We start from the raw sequence: 15,486 nt of genomic DNA, 5'->3' as shown, positions 1-15,486 counted from the left end.
TTATGACGCACTATGACGCACTCCTGCAACATCTCCTCTTCAACATTTCAATATAAAAATAAAATAAAAAACAAACAAGTGCATGATGTGCATCTGAACATTCTAACATCAACACTTGAACAAAAAAACACATTTATAGTGCAGCTGAGCTTATGAAAAAGTGCTTCATGTCTGTGCAACAACAGCAAATCACAGCATCTTATATTAGCACTTATTGTCCACTCTTAACTCTCAAACATCAGGGGGGTGGGGGGCAGACAGGCCTAGCCTACATACACACATCTAATGAGAGCGATTGCACTTCTTTGACTGGGCAATGGCAGAGAAAGAGGGTTCATAGGAAGTGAGGGCTACCCGCAAACAGTGATGCAAATGCTCATTTGTCAGGGAGGCACGGTTGCTTGTTTTAATGGCATTCATGTGAGAGAAACTGGATTCAAGGGGTGTATGTTGAGCCAAACATTGTTAGCACAGATATTGCCAGCGTTTTTATTTTGGGGAATGTCTTGACATGAATACACTTTATCCAAAATGTTGTGGTGGATTCATTCTCAAGTGCCTGCTTCAGAGCAGATGATGCTTGCATGTCAATTATTTCAAGTTGCAGGAGACCTTCATCAATGTGAAGTGATGCAAGGAACTCTTGTCCTTTTGTGGAAATAGCAGCTACATTGGCAAATGGGTTGCTCACAAAATGCATCAATTCTCTGGACATGTCAAATTCATCAAATCGACTTGCAAAGTTTTCCCTCAATTTATGAAATCTGTCATTAATTGAGTGACTTTTGGCTCAATTGTGCGTGTTAACGTTGACATGAAAAGAAAAAAGTAAAAAAATTAAAAAAAAAATTAAATTTTTTTTTTTTTTTTTTTCATGTAATCTTTGGCGGGCCGGTCAGAATCATCCCGCGGGCCGGATCTGGCCCGCGGGCCGCCAGTTGAATAGCCCTGATATAGGGAATGAGTCTGAGGTCGCCAAAGTGCAATACCGGCCACATCCAGCTAGACAGCGGTATCGAGCACCCTTTGTAACCTTGTATCTTGGCCTGTGGAAAGGCCAAATGTCTCCGGATTCATTTTTCCTTGTCGGGTGAGGCGAGCGGTTCTCTCGGGTCCATTGAAGCGTGTCAAATATCCCTGATCCATATGTTGTGGTGGATTATGCCGTGGACCAAATGGACATCGGATGTACTAGATGGCGATCAAACAATTGGAATATTATTTTTGGAATACTCCCGATCACAGCAAAGGACGACCTGACGTCAAATTTTGCTTGATCCTGCAATGCTTTTATACCGATCGGGCTGATAAGCGTTTTTAGTGTTCAATACGAATGCTGTTACTGACAATCAAATAATCAGAAACTACCCCCCCCCCCCCCCTTTCATGCATTCATGATGGAACATAATACCTATGATATAGATTTGATTTCGGAATAAAATCGTGTACAGGCAAGAAACGGCAACGTCTATAGTGGAATTGACGTATACGGCTATAACGAAGGTTATTCTATAACCCTAGTTATTTTTTATTTTTTTTATTGGTCTTTTTCCCCCTCCATTTTCCTCCGATTTTCTCCCATCCCAATGTTAGTCGTATGCCAATTCCCAGTCCCTTCCTGGTCGCTGCGCTTTACCCCCCACAGTCAGATCATTTGGGAGAGTGGAGGCTACCACGTGCTTCCTCCGACACACGTCCAGCCAATCACCGCTTCTTTTCACCTGGCAGCGCGGATTCTCATTGAGAGGGCGTAGCGTGTGGGAGGACCACACTATCCCCCTCACGTCCAATCCGCGCTTAGCAGGCGCCCCGACCGAACTGTAGGAGTCGCTGTTTACAACGACCCGGACCCACCCCGCCAGCTTCTCCCACCCTCTGATACAGCCAATTGTATCAGTGCAGACGGCCAGCCAAGCTGGTGACAACCCCGGAGCTGTGAGCTGGATTCGAACAGGCGAACCAAGCTCACAGCTCCGGGGCTGGTGACGAACGCAATCTCCGCTCGTATAACCCTAGTTATATGAATTTTGGCGAGGCTTCTGCTCTATTGGAACTATCCCTTTAACCATATACTATCATGAAAACGTTCACCCACGTGTACGCACCCACCTGCCTGACCACGCCCACTCACACATAAGTGGGGTCATGGCCATACTACCAGCTCCTTCCCCAGTCTTACACCGCCGAAACGGAAGACTGTGGGGTCCTCAGTAAGTCAGAGCAAAGCGCTTGCCATAATTCATATAACTAGGGTTATAGAATAACCTTTGTTATATTTCATTTATGGCTTTGCGCTCTCTATTGGAACACAAGAGTGGAGCAGAGCGGAAAGCTCGACAGATGTACCCGCTGAGGTCCCCTACAACCATCAGAATCCGGGGAGGATCCGGGCCCCCCCTAGTGAAGGACGGAAGGGAGACCGGACCCGACTGTGCGAAGAGGGTTTAGCACCTCAAACGCACAGGGTGAGCAGACCGTGGGACTTACCGTCGTATAGAAGGGCCCGCGACTACTCGACGCGCATCCCGCACGCCACCAGGGAACGGACGTGAAGCAAAAAAAAAACTGTCACAGCCCCAAACATCGCGGGTCGGGGTAAAAAATAAACAACCCTGTGGCAAGGCCGTAGCAGCGGGGGCGCGGAGGAGGTCCCAGCCCCAGGCCACATCCCGGGGGCTAGGACCCCCTGAAAAAAGGGGCCTGGTGAGGTCAACGAGGCCGCAGCATCGAGACCCCACCAGACGGTCACTGGTGACACCACATCGCCAGCGTATCGGACAGGGCCTAAAATAGGTGAAGGCCCTTCTCCCCCTGGCACACCACTCCGAAGCGCTCCCAAGGAGGCTTTCCCCCCACAATGTCGTGGGGCCAGCTGGCGCACCGGGGAGACAACCCTCCAAGGAGGTTGATCCCTCAAACCAGGTCGACAGGTCTTAAGAGCAGAACTCGACCTGTGCCGGGAGCACTGCGGACTAGACAGGCACCTAAGGGGCTTACTGTAAGAACAGTATCCCGTCGGAAAGGGTGTTCGTTATGCCGTGCACCATGTCATAATCTCCTGGGGCCACGAACCCCTCGGAGTCGGAGCTAGCCAACTCCGCCAGCGAACAGATTCCACCACAAACCCCGACCCAGCCAATTTATTAATCCTGCGGGGTCGAGGTTCAGAGAAAGAGTTTGACACAATTGGCAGACATCATGAAAGATGCGGGGGCATATTCTCAGGCAGCCGGGGTCAGACCCGGGCTCAACCCGAGAGTCGACTCTGCTACCAACACACCGGAGAGACAACCACTCCCCTATGTTTATTAACAGAGAGTGGTTGCTCCCTTAACCCACTAAGAAACCCCGGAAACATAACTGCGCGTATACACAGGCTATACAATGCAGTTCAAGCGTTTCAGGTTTAAAAAGGGTTAACCCAGGTCACAGGTCATTGAGGGGGAGGCCCGACCTGGGCCTGGAGGACCGGGACCTACACAGGGATGCATAGAGGAGTTGCAGAAACAGCCTCCTCCCATCCCCGGCTCAGCAGGGAGGGAGGGGTGAAATTAATGGAGAAGGACCACCCACCTAACATTGTGCAAAAAAGTACAGTATGGACCAATGCACACCACCGTTAAGAGCAACTCGTAGTGACATCTATATGACATACACATCCATGACATCAACCCGTGACGTCGGGCCCACCTAGGCATTTTCCCCCCGGAAAAGCTCAGGGTCCTTCGGGGTACCAGGAACTTGTCTGCGCCCCGGCAGACAACGGGTTAAACTGATCAGGTCCGGCACGACCAGGAGAAGTCCCGTGCCCTTGTCACGCCGCCGCCCCCAGTCCTATGAGGGGGTAGGTACGTGTGTCGATCGAAAACATCACAGAGGGCGCCACCAAGACGGACAGTACGTGAACGCACTGCTCCCGGTGGCCCACCTGGCGGGCGTGAAAACCCCCCTGCCAATGTTTGATCTACTCCGTCATCTCCCCCCGGAGATGCACGCGAGTCCTCAAGTCTAACCTAGTGCACTGGCGCTCGGTAGAGACAAAAATCTCCTTCCCAGCCGACCGCATAAAAAAACGCAGTTTTTATGATGTTGGGCAACCAAGGCGCGCCGGTCCCAAAAAGCGGATTCAATCATTGAAAAACACCCTGGGCCAGCGCTGATCGGTCTCGTATAGACCACGAGCTGATTTCATAAAACAGCGTGTATGCTCGCTGTTACAAAGGATCAGATTAAACCGAATATATATATTTATTGATTGATATATATTGCATAGTATTTGTATATCGTTTGATATCCCTTGTATATTCCTTGTACATATACACGGAATATCCCTTTAGCCCAGACCATAATATTTCATTCTCCTATTGGACAGCGGTCCACCGGCGCCAGAGCCGCGCCTCCGGAGTCAGGTTCAAAGTCACCGTCAAGACATGTCTGTGCATGCCCGGCCTTGCCCAGGGATACGAGACAGAAATGTCGTTGGCACTAGTTTGTTCACCGTGCGTATAAATACGGCGCAGGTGAATACAGAAGCACTTAGTCTAAGAGTTACCCAATAAGTTGAAGCCTCACCCACGATACAACGTGCGGTGAAGTATGGCCTGTTTGGCCCCAGAATAGAGCATTGAGACCGCGTGCGAATTAATAACTGAATTGTCAGAGTTTGGCGCTATACCGTCGAGTGCGACATATTTCTATTAAGTCAATAATAGTCTATTTGTGTATAGTGTATCGTGCGGCTAAAGTTCTACAGTGACCAGCATCCCCAACGCTTCCTCGTATTAGCTAGAGTTCTTATCCAGGCTGGGCTGCTTCATGGCGCTTTCACCCGAGGAGACCTAGACGAGAACCGTGTGGACATGTACACTGGATTAATCTACCCGACGACTACATAGCCCTTTGCGGCTGGAATATATTTGCTTTGGTCCTGTGATTTATGGAGCGGAGAATCGCCGACGCCTGCACGTGTTGGATTTACCCCACTAGGAGCCAAGTCGAGTCGGCGCCTCAGAGAGCCTGAGGCCGGCTAGCTTTCTTCACTGTGGAGCTACAGTCTACGGAGAACAGCTGTATTCGTCTGTGGATCAAGAGGCTATTGCACCGTCTCCTGTACCTGGAGTCTCCTTAGTCATCGTTGACCAGACTCTCTACTACCGACAGATCTTCTACCCCTGCTGGCTTACAACCAGGGGGACCCTTCCAGTATCTCCCGCTATATTACTAGTGTACCATAGATATAATTCCCTAAGATTCAGGTTGTATAACTACCTCCTGCGTAACCAGAGAATGGACATTCATTGTTGATTTGCCTATGCACATTCCTTTGCCTTACAAGTGCACTCAAAGTATAATCGAGAAGTATTATGTACCTTTTGCTGCAATAAATACTTAAAGATATCTTTGTGTAGAACCGGTTCATTGTGGGAAGTGTTCATTATATTTAGATATCATGTACTGTATGGCCAGTAATTAAAGTACATAAAGCGGTAGTGGTTTAATGATACCATACTTATCAATACAGTCAGGGAATTGTACCCCTCAGTTACAATTGGTCCTTCGAGCCGGAGGGTAACTAGTGTAATATTAATATAGTGGTATTAATATTGACATGGCCTATGATGAACACTCCACAAAACGGTTCTCCTAAGCTAGATCGCCCGCAGCGCAGACGGCAGCCACCTCCCTATCTAGAGGCATACACTGTCAGTCCAATACCTAGCTTTAAAAGGAAGTTAAATACGGATAGTAAAATTATGTCCAACCCTACCGACCAGGCTACCCCGCCAGTAGAGACCCTAGTGGGTTCTAACGTAACTGACCAAGCTCACGGGGGGGACCAGGAGGGACATGACACGACTTTACCCCCCGACAACGCCAACGTCGACGAGGTAGTCCCCGGAGAGCTCCAGGATAAAGAAAGCGCTCCAGGGACGGAACCCGACCCACCACAAGAAGAGACGCGCACCCAGGAGATGGATCTCCTCGGTACGCGACAGGAGAACGGATCTCCAACGAGTACTGCCGGGAGCCGATCGCCTCGACCGGCGTCTTCCCCCAGCGAGGCGGACAAGATGCTGGCACAGGCACTCATCGCCACCCTGGCAGCCTCTACCGAACGCGATCGACTTCAGGGTGAACGCGATCGACTCCAAGCGCAACAGACGAGCGAGCGCGAACAAGCTGCAGACGAACGAGAGCGCCTTCACGCGCAACTCCAAGCGCAAGCCCTCCGTGAACGCGAACATTCTGCAACCGAGCGAGAGCGCTTCCAGGCGCAACAAAGGAGTGAAGACGACCGCATAAGACTGGAGACCAGACGCCTCCAGACGGAAGAGAACATTGAGAGAAGCCGCGCCGATGCGCAGCACGCCGCAGCCAATGCGCAGCGCGACGCCGCCAATGCCCAGCGCGAAGCAGCGCGCGACGCCGCCCATGCCCAGCGCGAGACAGAGCGCGACCGGCTGCAGGCGCAGCTGATGGACAAATTGATCACCATGGCGACACCCCCTCTCTCCGCACGGAGCTCCCGGAGATCGTCACGACAAGGGTCTAGGACGCATTCCCCTACCCGACCAAGCGACCCGGGACCCCGCCAACAGGAGGATCCTGTCCACGTCTCCGAACCCCCTCCCCGGCCGGTCCATACGAGACCCAGCAACCGGGAAGAACCGGACCACGCCGAGAGACTGAACCGAAGACTCCAGGTCCTAGCAGAGGAAGAGGAGGAGGAAGAGGAGGAATGTCAAGCCGACCAGCAGCAACGTACTCTGGACCAGGAGGTCCAGTACAGCCCAGACGTCAGCCCCGAGGCCCTGCGCTACAAACCCCCGACTCAACTCACGGGTGAGTTTGACGCACCGTCAGCCCCGAGGAACAGTACCTGGGTACCCGACCTTCGGTACCCACCAAGTACCAGCCCAAGACGACACGCAAGAGGAGACTCGCCTAGGAGGCCTCTCCCCCAACGCTCACTGATGTGCCAGTCATCCATGGCATCGTACCATGGCACACCGACGTTCCCGGACTTCACACACGAGAACAGAGCACAGTACACAGAGCTACGAATGTGCTTAGAGACTATGCTGTCCGACGTACAAGATGAACCGTACAAGTATGCTATCCTACTCAAGCACCTGAAGGTGCCCAGAGCGCACAATATAGCACTGGCATATTCCAGCTCTACTACCCCATACACCGCGGCTCTAGTAGCCCTCGACCAACGTTATGGACGCATATGGGACTATGTGATACAGGAGATAAGAGACATTGACCGTCTCCCCCCAGCCAGAGACAACAGAGCATTAGATGACCTCGCTATCAAGGTACAGTCCCTGGTAGGGATGCTGGGGTCCCAAAAGGAAAAAGGGATCTATGAACTGTACGCTAACTCTAATGTAGAGAGGATACTAGAGAAGCTCCCTCCCGCCCGACAAGAGCGTTTTCGGCGGCAGAGAGACTACCGCGACCCCAACGGTCCAGAGGCATCCCTCCTAGACCTATCTGAGTTCCTCGCCAGGGAGGTCAGTAGCCTACGACTCGACACGTTCGTATGGAGTGGACCAAGCCCAAGACTCGGACCTCGGGGATCAACGGATAACCGCCGGTTGGTGACCGTTATGCACCAATCAGAATCAGTACCGAGCAGCAAGAACCACAGTACCCCCTCGACGAAAGAGGACCAGTGGAAGATTGAGTGCCAGTACTGTGAGGGAGAACATCGGCTGTACCAATGCGACACTTTCGGGAAGCTGACCACGGACGAGGTGAGTCAGTGGATCAAGGACCACCGCCGCTGCTTCCGCTGCGTGCGCAGCCACCTAGCAGCTGAGTGCCGCTTGAAGAAGACGTGCAGCAGGTGCGGTGGCACCCACTTGGAGGTCCTGCATGACATCAACAGGCGTCAGCCAGGACAACAGAGTGGGCCCGTCGCGGTACTGTACCATGCCGAGGCGGTGGCACCAGTACCGAAGAGCCACCAGACCGCTCCCTACTGTACCTACTGCGACGGCGGACACTGGCTGGCACAGTGCGCCGAATATAAGACACTGGACCCCGTCCAAGTTGACCAGTGGCGTGAGGCGGCCCAGGCGGGCACCGCTTACCGCGCAAGGGCGGCCCAGGCGGGCGCCGCTTACCGCGCAGCACTGTGCGGAGCTCACCAGAAGATCCAAGGCAACCGACCAACAGGAGTGCTCCACATTGACCAGCATAGCGGGACCCCCCGAGTGCTCCTCAAAGTGGTCAGAGTGCTCCTGAGCTACGAGGACAAGGTCCTGGACACTTACGCCGTCCTGGACGATGGGTCTGAAAAGACTCTCCTCCTCGCTTCCGCAGCAGCCCAGTTGGGCCTGCGGGGTATCAAAGATACCATGACCATACGCACCATCAGAAGGGACCAGAAGACCATAAAAGGTGAAAAGGTCTCCTTCAAGATAGCAGCGGTGGACCAGCCCGAGAAGCAGTATAGTATAACCAACGTCTTCACCAGCCACGACATAGGCTTGACTCAGTACACCTACCCCATCCCACAGCTGATGGCTAAGTATGTGCACCTACGTCAACTACCTATACCGCTTATCGACGGCGCCACACCGACCCTGCTCATCGGCTCCGACCACGCGGACCTCATTCTCCCAATTGAGGCGGCCCACATCGGACCCAAAGGATGCCCAGTCGCGGTTCAGACCCGACTGGGATGGACGCTCCAGGGCCCCCTCTACGGACTTGACAGTCAACCCACGTCTACACGCTGCCTACACACAAAGGCGAGCGACACCGGCCACTCCCTCGTACAGCAGAGGCTATTGACATTAAGCGAGAGGCCCGTGAGAGAACCGTGGGCACCAGAGGGAGTTCGGAACTCCACCCCCCTCAGCTGCGCTTCAGACGTAGCTGACCTCGAACCCAGCACCCCAAGCGACTCCTTGACGGGGCGGCCGGGACCGGCCCCTCCTCAGACGGGGTACAGAGCAAACAAGAGAAACAGACGGAGGAGGAGGAGGCACAGCCAAGCACAGATCAAAGCAGTCTCAGGCCCGCTTCCTCCTAAGCCCCCCTTCATCCCGTCCAGTCGTCATGACCATAGACCAGTCACTACCCCGAGCTGCGTGGCCGGCCGGCCGCGTAAGCAAAGTGACCACTGGTGCCGACGGAAAGGTCAGAGTGGCAGAAGTGCTCGGCCAAGGGCGGACCTACAACCGACCCGTGGCGAGGCTGATAGAGTCGCCAAGGCTCCCCGACTCGCTTAATGACGACCATGACCCATGACTTTGTGAACTGCCCTACCCTCACAACGGACATTGAGTAGTGGACAGTGCGGTTAATCTGTCTCTGCTTAGCTAATTAGGTGGGACTAATTAGGGGGCGGCTGTTACAAAGGATCAGATTAAACCGAATATATATATTTATTGATTGATATATATTGCATAGTATTTGTATATCGTTTGATATCCCTTGTATATTCCTTGTACATATACACGGAATATCCCTTTAGCCCAGACCATAATATTTCATTCTCCTATTGGACAGCGGTCCACCGGCGCCAGAGCCGCGCCTCCGGAGTCAGGTTCAAAGTCACCGTCAAGACATGTCTGTGCATGCCCGGCCTTGCCCAGGGATACGAGACAGAAATGTCGTTGGCACTAGTTTGTTCACCGTGCGTATAAATACGGCGCAGGTGAATACAGAAGCACTTAGTCTAAGAGTTACCCAATAAGTTGAAGCCTCACCCACGATACAACGTGCGGTGAAGTATGGCCTGTTTGGCCCCAGAATAGAGCATTGAGACCGCGTGCGAATTAATAACTGAATTGTCAGAGTTTGGCGCTATACCGTCGAGTGCGACATATTTCTATTAAGTCAATAATAGTCTATTTGTGTATAGTGTATCGTGCGGCTAAAGTTCTACAGTGACCAGCATCCCCAACGCTTCCTCGTATTAGCTAGAGTTCTTATCCAGGCTGGGCTGCTTCATGGCGCTTTCACCCGAGGAGACCTAGACGAGAACCGTGTGGACATGTACACTGGATTAATCTACCCGACGACTACATAGCCCTTTGCGGCTGGAATATATTTGCTTTGGTCCTGTGATTTATGGAGCGGAGAATCGCCGACGCCTGCACGTGTTGGATTTACCCCGCTAGGAGCCAAGTCGAGTCGGCGCCTCAGAGAGCCTGAGGCCGGCTAGCTTTCTTCACTGTGGAGCTACAGTCTACGGAGAACAGCTGTATTCGTCTGTGGATCAAGAGGCTATTGCACCGTCTCCTGTACCTGGAGTCTCCTTAGTCATCGTTGACCAGACTCTCTACTACCGACAGATCTTCTACCCCTGCTGGCTTACAACCAGGGGGACCCTTCCAGTATCTCCCGCTATATTACTAGTGTACCATAGATATAATTCCCTAAGATTCAGGTTGTATAACTACCTCCTGCGTAACCAGAGAATGGACATTCATTGTTGATTTGCCTACGCACATTCCTTTGCCTTACAAGTGCACTCAAAGTATAATCGAGAAGTATTATGTACCTTTTGCTGCAATAAATACTTAAAGATATCTTTGTGTAGAACCGGTTCATTGTGGGAAGTGTTCATTATATTTAGATATCATGTACTGTATGGCCAGTAATTAAAGTACATAAAGCGGTAGTGGTTTAATGATACCATACTTATCAATACAGTCAGGGAATTGTACCCCTCAGTTACACTCGCAAAGAACCCGAGAACAGTGACGGTGAATTTCTAACAAGAAAGAACCCGTTTTGATTGATTGATTGAAAACTTTATTAACAGATTGCAGAATGGGTACAATACAGTACAGCTCAATACACACAATTGTTAAGGGGATGCAGACCAGAGAAAGACTTTCGTCTTGTTTACATCAGGGTCCCCCATTTCCCCCACAATGTTTCCCCTTGCTGTCTGGGACGAGCAGCAGGAAGCCAGTCTACAAAAGACACAGACACAGGTCCTCACACGACGAGCCTGGGAATAACAACCGCGTCAATTCTGCTCTTTATGTAAGAGGGGAAGACAGCGGTTTTCCCAGAGAGACCTCAACGTGAGTAAAACAATTGAAAAAGGTTCATGTAACACATTGGACTAAGTACAAAACGGCCCAATATACACTACTGTTAGAGAGCAGAGCAGAAGGACCAATAGTCTCGACTGCTCGCATCATCCATCCTTTACAATGACAGCGGTCTGTAGCACAGGCCCTGTAACTCACGGACATGTCTCTCGGCCAATAAGAAAAAGCGCTCGTGATGCCTTCAATGGCCTCTCGAGCCTGGGAATAAAAACCGTGTCAATTCTGCTCTCTATGTAAGAGGGGAAGACAGCGGTTTTCCCAGAGAGACCTCAACGTGAGTAAAACAATTAAAAAAGGTTCATGTAACAATTGGACTAAGTAGACTAAGGTCGCTTTCACACAGGGGCTGTTTGGTCCGGACTATCGGACCAGAATTCGATAGTCCGGTTTTTCGAGTTTGTGTGAATGCGCGTCGAACTCGGTCCGCGGACCAAACACACGAACTCTGGTCCGCCCAAAAACATAGGTCTCGGTTCGCTTCATCGGACCAAACGTGGATCAAATATAGGAAGTGCTTATTATTATTATTACCACTGCGCGCGGCATTCACTGCAAAACAAGCACACTGCATCTATCTATCTATCTATCTATCTATCTATCTATCTATCTATCTATCTATCTATCTATCTATCTATCTATCTATCTATCTATCTATCTATCTATCTATCTATCTATCTATCTATCTATGCATCTTTGGTAGAAGGAAGAAAAAACGCGGCTTATTATTATTATTATTACCGAGGCGCGCGGCATTCACTGCAAAACAAGCACACTGTACACATATAGGCAGAAGATCAAATAAAACAGCTACTTGTGGGCACTCATAAAAACAATGCGGTGTACAAGTTGTTTAGCGAGAGGATGGTGGTAATTGGCTTCAATAGAACAATGGATCAATGCCATGTCAAAATAAAAAACTCCACCTCCGCTGATCTGGAGGGCCACACACACAGACACACACGCGCGCGCGCACACAATAGACGAGCGCCATTTTCGACCGTGTGACATTGTTCAGAAAGTTTTGGTGCGCCTGACAAATTGCTGTGTGAATGCAGACGAACCAAATGATGAATGCAACAATGTTGCAACTTCACCACCAGAACCGCACCGAGTCCACCAAAACTATATGTGAAAGCACCCTAAGACTCTCTGAGGAGAAGGCTCCTCTGAGGAGGCTTTCTCACTGAGAGGGAGGCTCTGAAACTCTCTGAGGAGGAGGCTCTGAAACTCTCTGAGGAGGCTCTGAAACTCTACGGAAGAGGCTCTGAAACTCTCTGAGGAGGAGGCTCTGAAACTCCCTGAGGAGGCTCTCAAAACTCAAAACGGCCCAATATACACTACTGGCAGGGAGCAAAGCAGAAGAACCAGTAGTCTCGATTGCATTGCATCCCCTCCTTTACAATGACAGCGGCCCGTAACACAGGCCCTGTAACTCACGGACATGTCTCTTGGCCAAGAAAACGCGCCTGTGACGTCTTCAAATGGCCAGGGGAATCCCGTGTCCCACCTACTAATTTGGTGTGGAAAACAGGGAAACCCCCCCCCCTCCCCGTGACGAGAGAGAGAAAACACCTCGCCAGGGAAAACTGATAGGTAGAAAGGCACAACCTCTCGGCCAAACAGTTACGTAAAAGATATAACTATATCCGGGGGGAGGTTTATTCCGTCCACCCCCCTCAACACCTCACCCCTGATACGACGCCATAAAAAAGCAGAGCCGTGACACCAGTTGCATAGCGCGCTACATCTCTTAAGCAAAGACTAAAGAGTGGGACTCAAAAGGTCCTTGGTTCATATGACACATATGTATAACTCTGTAAGCTAACACCCATACCAGTTGTGGACTCAATGCTACGTTTCCTAAACGTATTACATGAAACACACACAAGTCTCATCATACAATAAAACCCCAAGTTCACTTTTACTCACGTAAGAAAGAACGCTGTCTTAAGTAGAGAGAAGGACATAAGCCCTTGGATAAGTGCTAGAACTACAGGCCTTGCTAAGTTATACACAATAGTAACCAACGCAAATTTTCAGAGAAAACTGCACAAACTCCAAGCAAGAAGGCGCCCCCAGCATTTCCAGCTGCGGGTTTACATAGCACACGTCGTAACACCCAAAATACAGTGAAGTAAACACGTTTTTACGTTATTAACCAAAAACATTTTGGGGGGAGGGAGGGAGAGTGGGGCATAGTGTAACGTGTCCTACCTGACCCCCGGACGCAGGATGAATGGCCGCAACAAATGGCTGGTCCACCACGTTGACGAGGCCTCTTGCTGGCGGGGCCAGAAGTGGAAACGGCTGGAGTCTCGCTCCGGCGTGTCGCCCACATCCTGCGGCCGGCCATGGTGCAGCCCGACGACATCTTCTGCCAGAGATGACGCTGAATCAGAGTGTTCAGGGCCTGCTACCTCCCCACGGCTAACGTCAACGGTTAGCACAAGCTAGCGGCTAACTCCAGGCTGACGGTTAGCACCAAGCTAACAGCTAGCCTTCACAGGCCCACCGTCGCTCTGACCAATGACCAGCTACCGGCTAACAGCTAGCTCTTACCGGCCCACCAATAGCCACCGGCTAACGCAGCAGCAAACTAACGGTTAGCTCTCACGGGCCCACTGTTAGCTAACAGCTACTACTGAAGCTGTGCAATGTGAGGAATAGCGATGCAGGCATGATCACTTCAGACAGCCGACTGCCTCTTCTTTAGCCCAAAGAAAAAAAGGGCAGACAACACCCATCACCCTCACAGGATGGCGTTACCAGAGATACAGTGGCGTCGGCAGCAAGCCCCGTTCTATGCGGGCTGCTGCCGCCTTGAGTTCGGGCTAAAAAACACGCAAACTCGCACCCCTCGCGCCGGGAGGCTGCACTCACTGTCTCCATAGGATAGGCGGGAGCCAGCATCTGGTGCGGCTAGCAGAGGGCTCAGAGACATGGGACTCGAACCCAGACTCGGGGGCTCCCAGGAAAACAAAGCCTCTGTTTACGTGGGGCGTCAAACAAGAACCCCCCCGTCCCCTCCATCCCGCGATGGAGAGGCAACGGAGGAATCCCCGCTTGGAGCCGGCTGTCCTGCGGGGCCGCAAGTCTGCTTAGCCGACCCCACACAACTGACACACCTGAGGCCCGCGTCGCAAGACACCACCCTCCAGAGGCCGTCGGACCAGTCGACTGCCTCTCGCGGCAATAGTATCCAGCTGCACAGCCGGAGCGCAACGCTGGTGGGGGAAACGCCGGTGGAGGTCAGAATAATCCTCTAGACTCTCCGGTGGTGATGACATTATCCTTTCTCTCTCCCGTAAATTAGTGAGAGAGGGAGAAACAAAAGACAACGCCAACACAGCTCCTACAACTAACTAACTACTTTAAGCACTAAACTTGAAGCGGTGCTATACACTGACTTCACGGTGGTGAAAGTAGGGAAGGAGCTGGTAGTATGGCCATGACCCCGCTTATGTGTGGGCGTGGTCAGGCAGGTGGGTGCGTACACGTGGGTGAAAGTTTTGATGATAGTATATGGTTAAAGGGATAGTTCCAATAGAGTAGAGCGCAAAGCCATAAATGAAATATAACTCAGCATTTCTGGAATTACCCTAGACCGCTCTAAAACCATACTTATATTCACCATGGTATAACACGGGAACATATGGATGGAAACTGAATTATTTTTCACATATTGAACGATAGATAGGTGATGTCAGATGGGCCATAGTATTGTATCCATAGCTATAATATAGAATATAGTTATAGCTCTACAAACAAGGTGATGCACTTCTATCTTTTAAAGCGTGGCAGTGCTAGAGCGGGGCCGACTAATTCCCGGCGGTCAATGAGTTAACCCTCATGTTGTGTTAGGAATTGGCACCACTGACCGTTGTTAGCGGGTCAATGTTGACCCGGGGTCTAACTCAGTCCTAACTAAAAAGTATCACTCAACATAGTTAATACTACATCCTAACTAACATTATATGCATTCATAACCATATAATCCCATTGTAATTAGATTTTATGGCCCCCGAGACACATCATGTCCCTTATTTTTAAGATGAAAATGAGGTTGTTCAATCATAATATACTAAATGTGAAACCCATAGATAATGTTTTCTGACTATAATAGAACAATATTAGAATATAACTTCTGAAAAAAAGTTTAGTATATTTATTATTATTTTATTTATTTATATTTAGTATTTTTATAGTATAGTTTTACCTTGCCGGGTCAAGAATGACCCTAACACCACAGTCGTACCTTTTTTTCTGCAGATACCTTCAGAATTTTCAAAATGGTGAAACATAGTCTTGCTGTGCTTATATATGTGTTGTGGAGGATATCATAAAGCCTTGTTCTAATAAAATCAACTACATGGTAGTTATTTATTATAACCTTGAAACA

This window comes from Notolepis coatsorum (assembly GCF_963971535.1).
Source record: "Notolepis coatsorum genome assembly, chromosome: 13".
NCBI lineage: Eukaryota > Metazoa > Chordata > Actinopteri > Aulopiformes > Paralepididae > Notolepis > Notolepis coatsorum.
Note: the sequence above shows the minus strand (reverse complement) of the source record.